We start from the raw sequence: 6,575 nt of genomic DNA, 5'->3' as shown, positions 1-6,575 counted from the left end.
AAGTTCGTCGACCGTTGCCACACCGGTCTGAAGGTCCGCTCGACTAGAAAAAGGTTAGAGCGGCTTTAAACACGGAGAGAAAAGGAGAAAGTAGCAGGCAAGAGAAGGCTTTCCATGCGTGTGCGCACCAGTCTCCGTCATATATGTTGATACTACGTGGGTCATCAGGCTCGCTGAGTTGGGTCATCAGGCGCACCGACCTTGACACGGCTTCGCCCCTGCTAATCTCATCATTCTGGCTGACCAATGGGCGCTGTTTACTGCACCGCCCATCAATGGCAGGCACGTGGGCCCCTGGCTGCTTTCAAAGCCGTGCCAAGCGCAAAACCGGGCCAGCCGCGTCCAAATCCAGTCGGACTTGCACGCACATCTCGGCCCAGGAAAGCGCCTGATGACACACGCAGTAGTAGCGTAGCAGAGGTCAGTGGGTTCACGCACGGGATCCTGCCCTCCTGTCGGCTGTTCGTCCGTTCCTTTCCGTGATTTGACAACAAAATGCTGTGGCGGAGCACTGCACAGCCGGCTCCTGCCCGTCAATGGCGTTCGGGAACCGGGCGTGTCGCCAGTAGGCGGGCGCACAGGTTCCCGAACGCCATCAGGCCGCACACGACGGGCGGCTTCTACTTTTCCCGATCATTGAAGCGGACTTTTCAAGTTCGTCGACCGTTGCCACACCGGTCTGAAGGTCCGCTCGACTAGAAAAAGGTTAGAGCGGCTTTAAACACGGAAAGAAAAGGAGAAAGTAGCAGGCAAGAGAAGGCTTTCCATGCGTGCGCGCACCAGTCTCCGTCATATATGTTGATACTACGTGGGTCATCAGGCTCGCTGAGTTGGGTCATCAGGCGCGCCGACCTTGACACGGCTTCGCCCCTGCTAATCTCATCATTCTGGCTGACCAATGGGCGCTGTTTACTGCAGCGCCCATCAATGGCAGGCACGTGGGCCCCTGGCTGCTTTCAAAGCCGTGCCAAGCGCAAAACCGGGCCAGCCGCGTCCAAATCCAGTCGGACTTGCACGCACATCTCGGCCCAGGAAAGCGCCTGCCATGATGACACACGCAGTAGTAGCGTAGCAGAGGTCAGTGGGTTCACGCACGGGATCCTGCCCTCCTGTCGGCTGTTCGTCAGTTCCTTTCCGTGATTTGACAACAAAATGCTGTGGCGGAGCACTGCACAGCCGGCTCCTGCCCGTCAATGGCGTTCGGGAACCGGGCGTGTCGCCAGTAGGCGGGCGCACAGGTTCCCGAACGCCATCAGGCCGCACACGACGGGCGGCTTCTACTTTTCCCGATCATTGAAGCGGACTTTTCAAGTTCGTCGACCGTCGCCACACCGGTCTGAAGGTCCGCTCGACTAGAAAAAGGTTAGAGCGGCTTTAAACACGGAAAGAAAAGGAGAAAGTAGCAGGCAAGAGAAGGCTTTCCATGCGTGCGCGCACCAGACTCCGTCATATATGTTGATACTACGTGGGTCATCAGGCTCGCTGAGTTGGGTCATCAGGCGCGCCGACCTTGACACGGCTTCGCCCCTGCTAATCTCATCATTCTGGCTGACCAATGGGCGCTGTTTACTGCAGCGCCCATCAATGGCAGGCACGTGGGCCCCTGGCTGCTTTCAAAGCCGTGCCAAGCGCAAAACCGGGCCAGCCGCGTCCAAATCCGGTCGGATTTGCACGCACATCTCGGCCCAGGAAAGCGCCTGATGACACACGCAGTAGTAGCGTAGCAGAGGTCAGTGGGTTCACGCACGGGATCCTGCCCTCCTGTCGGCTGTTCGTCCGTTCCTTTCCGTGATTTGACAACAAAATGCTGTGGCGGAGCACTGCACAGCCGGCTCCTGCCCGTCAATGGCGTTCGGGAACCGGGCGTGTCGCCAGTAGGCGGGCGCACAGGTTCCCGAACGCCATCAGGCCGCACACGACGGGCGGCTGCTACTTTTCCCGATCATTGAAGCGGACTTTTCAAGTTCGTCGACCGTTGCCACACCGGTCTGAAGGTCCGCTCGACTAGTAAAAGGTTAAAGCGGCTTTAAACACGGAGAGAAAATGAGAAAGTAGCAGGCAAGAGAAGGCTTTCCATGCGTGCGCGCACCAGTCTCCGTCATATATGTTGATACTACGTGGGTCATCAGGCTCGCTGAGTTGGATCATCAGGCGCACCGACCTTGACACGGCTTCGCCCCTGCTAATCTCATCATTCTGGCTGATCAATGGGCGCTGTTTACTGCAGCGCCCATCAATGGCAGGCACGTGGGTCCCTGGCTGCTTTCAAAGCCGTGCCAAGCGCAAAACCGGGCCAGCCGCGTCCAAATCCAGTCGGACTTGCACGCACATCTCGGCCCAGGAAAGCGCCTGATGACACACGCAGTAGTAGCGTAGCAGAGGACAGTGGGTTCACGCACGGGATCCTGCCCTCCTGTCGGCTGTTCGTCCGTTCCTTTCCGTGATTTGACAACAAAATGCTGTGGCGGAGCACTGCACAGCCGGCTCCTGCCCGTCAATGGCGTTCGGGAACCGGGCGTGTCGCCAGTAGGCGGGCGCACAGGTTCCCGAACGCCATCAGGCCGCACACGACGGGCGGCTTCTACTTTTCCCGATCATTGAAGCGGACTTTTCAAGTTCGTCGACCGTTGCCACACCGGTCTGAAGGTCCGCTCGACTAGAAAAAGGTTAGAGCGGCTTTAAACACGGAAAGAAAAGGAGAAAGTAGCAGGCAAGAGAAGGCTTTCCATGCGTGCGCGCACCAGTCTCCGTCATATATGTTGATACTACGTGGGTCATCAGGCTCGCTGAGTTGGGTCATCAGGCGCGCCGACCTTGACACGGCTTCGCCCCTGCTAATCTCATCATTCTGGCTGACCAATGGGCGCTGTTTACTGCAGCGCCCATCAATGGCAGGCACGTGGGCCCCTGGCTGCTTTCAAAGCCGTGCCAAGCGCAAAACCGGGCCAGCCGCGTCCAAATCCAGTCGGACTTGCACGCTCATCTCGGCCCAGGAAAGCGCCTGATGACACACGCAGTAGTAGCGTAGCAGAGGTCAGTGGGTTCACCTACGGGATCCTGCCCTCCTGTCGGCTGTTCGTCCGTTCCTTTCCGTGATTTGACAACAAAATGCTGTGGCGGAGCACTGGACAGCCGGCTCCTGCCCGTCAATGGCGTTCGGGAACCGGGCGTGTCGCCAGTAGGCGGGCGCACAGGTTCCCAAACGCCATCAGGCCGCACACGACGGGCGGCTGCTACTTTTCCCGATCATTGAAGCGGACTTTTCAAGTTCGTCGACCGTTGCCACACCGGTCTGAAGGTCCGCTCGACTAGAAAAAGGTTAGAGCGGCTTTAAACACGGAAAGAAAAGGAGAAAGTAGCAGGCAAGAGAAGGCTTTCCATGCGTGCGCGCACCAGTCTCCGTCATATATGTTGATACTACGTGGGTCATCAGGCTCGCTGAGTTGGGTCATCAGGCGCGCCGACCTTGACACGGCTTCGCCCCTGCTAATCTCATCATTCTGGCTGACCAATGGGCGCTGTTTACTGCAGCGCCCATCAATGGCAGGCACGCTGGCCCCTGGCTGCTTTCAAAGCCGTGCCAAGCGCAAATCCGGGCCAGCCGCGTCCAAATCCAGTCGGACTTGCACGCACATCTCGGCCCAGGAAAGCGCCTGCCATGATGACACACGCAGTAGTAGCGTAGCAGAGGTCAGTGGGTTCACGCACGGGATCCTGCCCTCCTGTCGGCTGTTCGTCCGTTCCTTTCCGTGATTTGACAACAAAATGCTGTGGCGGAGCACTGCACAGCCGGCTCCTGCCCGTCAATGGCGTTCGGGAACCGGGCGTGTCGCCAGTAGGCGGGCGCACAGGTTCCCGAACGCCATCAGGCCGCACACGACGGGCGGCTTCTACTTTTCCCGATCATTGAAGCGGACTTTTCAAGTTCGTCGACCGTTGCCACACCGGTCTGAAGGTCCGCTCGACTAGAAAAAGGTTAGAGCTGCTTTAAACACGGAAAGAAAAGGAGAAAGTAGGAGGCAAGAGAAGGCTTTCCATGCGTGCGCGCACCAGTCTCCGTCATATATGTTGATACTACGTGGGTCATCAGGCTCGCTGAGTTGGGTCATCAGGCGCGCCGACCTTGACACGGCTTCGCCCCTGCTAATCTCATCATTCTGGCTGACCAATGGGCGCAGTTTACTGCAGCGCCCATCAATGGCAGGCACGTGGGCCCCTGGCTGCTTTCAAAGCCGTGCCAAGCGCAAAACCGGGCCAGCCGCGTCCAAATCCAGTCGGACTTGCACGCACATCTCGGCCCAGGAAAGCGCCTGATGACACACGCAGTAGTAGCGTAGCAGAGGTCAGTGGGTTCACGCACGGGATCCTGCCCTCCTGTCGGCTGTTCGTCCGTTCCTTTCCGTGATTTGACAACAAAATGCTGTGGCGGAGCACTGCACAGCCGGCTCCTGCCCGTCAATGGCGTTCGGGAACCGGGCGTGTCGCCAGTAGGCGGGCGCACAGGTTCCCGAACGCCATCAGGCCGCACACGACGGGCGGCTTCTACTTTTCCCGATCATTGAAGCGGACTTTTCAAGTTCGTCGACCGTTGCCACACCGGTCTGAAGGTCCGCTCGACTAGAAAAAGGTTAGAGCTGCTTTAAACTCGGAAAGAAAAGGAGAAAGTAGCAGGCAAGAGAAGGCTTTCCATGCGTGCGCGCACCAGTCTCCGTCATATATGTTGATACTACGTGGGTCAACAGGCTCGCTGAGTTGGGTCATCAGGCGCGCCGACCTTGACACGGCTTCGCCCCTGCTAATCTCATCATTCTGGCTGACCAATGGGCGCTGTTTACTGCAGCGCCCATCAATGGCAGGCACGTGGGCCCCTGGCTGCTTTCAAAGCCTTGCCAAGCGCAAAACCGGGCCAGCCGCGTCCAAATCCAGTCGGACTTGCACGCACATCTCGGCCCAGGAAAGCGCCTGCCATGATGACACACGCAGTAGTAGCGTAGCAGAGGTCAGTGGGTTCACGCACGGGATCCTGCCCTCCTGTCGGCTGTTCGTCCGTTCCTTTCCGTGATTTGACAACAAAATGCTGTGGCGGAGCACTGGACAGCCGGCTCCTGCCCGTCAATGGCGTTCGGGAACCGGGCGTGTCGCCAGTAGGCGGGCGCACAGGTTCCCGAACGCCATCAGGCCGCACACGACGGGCGGCTTCTACTTTTCCCGATCATTGAAGCGGACTTTTCAAGTTCGTCGACCGTTGCCACACCGGTCTGAAGGTCCGCTCGACTAGAAAAAGGTTAGAGCGGCTTTAAACACGGAAAGAAAAGGAGAAAGTAGCAGGCAAGAGAAGGCTTTCCATGCGTGCGCGCACCAGTCTCCATCATATATGTTGATACTACGTGGGTCATCAGGCTCGCTGAGTTGGGTCATCAGGCGCGCCGACCTTGACACGGCTTCGCCCCTGCTAATCTCATCATTCTGGCTGACCAATGGGCGCTGTTTACTGCAGCGCCCATCAATGGCAGGCAGCGTGGGCCCCTGGCTGCTTTCAAAGCCGTGCCAAGCGCAAAACCGGGCCAGCCGCGTCCAAATCCAGTCGGACTTGCACGCACATCTCGGCCCAGGAAAGCGCCTGCCATGATGACACACGCAGTAGTAGCGTAGCAGAGGTCAGTGGGTTCACGCACGGGATCCTGCCCTCCTGTCGGTTGTTCGTCCGTTCCTTTCCGTGATTTGACAACAAAATGCTGTGGTGGAGCACTGGACAGCCGGCTCCTGCCCGTCAATGGCGTTCGGGAACCGGGCGTGTCGCCAGTAGGCGGGCGCACAGGTTCCCGAACGCCATCAGGCCGCACACGACGGGCGGCTTCTACTTTTCCCGATCATTGAAGCGGACTTTTCAAGTTCGTCGACCGTTGCCACACCGGTCTGAAGGTCCGCTCGACTATAAAAAGGTTAGAGCGGCTTTAAACACGGAAAGAAAAGGAGAAAGTAGGAGGCAAGAGAAGGCTTTCCATGCGTGCGCGCACCAATCTCCGTCATATATGTTGATACTACGTGGGTCATCAGGCTCGCTGAGTTGGGTCATCAGGCGCGCCGACCTTGACACGGCTTCGCCCCTGCTAATCTCATCATTCTGGCTGACCAATGGGCGCTGTTTACTGCAGCGCCCATCAATGGCAGGCACGTGGGCCCCTGGCTGCTTTCAAAGCCGTGCCAAGCGCAAAACCGGGCCAGCCGCGTCCAAATCCAGTCGGACTTGCACGCACATCTCGGCCCAGGAGAGCGCCTGATGACATGCGCAGTAGTAGCGTAGCAGAGGTCAGTGGGTTCACCTACGGGATCCTGCCCTCCTGTCGGCTGTTCGTCCGTTCCTTTCCGTGATTTGACAACAAAATGCTGTGGCGGAGCACTGGACAGCCGGCTCCTGCCCGTCAATGGCGTTCGGGAACCGGGCGTGTCGCCAGTAGGCGGGCGCACAGGTTCCCGAACGCCATCAGGCCGCACACGACGGGCGGCTGCTACTTTTCCCGATCATTGAAGCGGACTTTTCAAGTTCGTCGACCGTTGCCACACCGGTCTGAAGG

The sequence above is a fragment of the Branchiostoma lanceolatum genome, chromosome 4 (genome assembly GCF_035083965.1).
Source record: "Branchiostoma lanceolatum isolate klBraLanc5 chromosome 4, klBraLanc5.hap2, whole genome shotgun sequence".
NCBI classification, from domain to species: domain Eukaryota; kingdom Metazoa; phylum Chordata; class Leptocardii; order Amphioxiformes; family Branchiostomatidae; genus Branchiostoma; species Branchiostoma lanceolatum.
The sequence above is the reverse complement of the archived record's forward strand: the minus strand, read 5'-3'. Positions refer to the sequence as shown.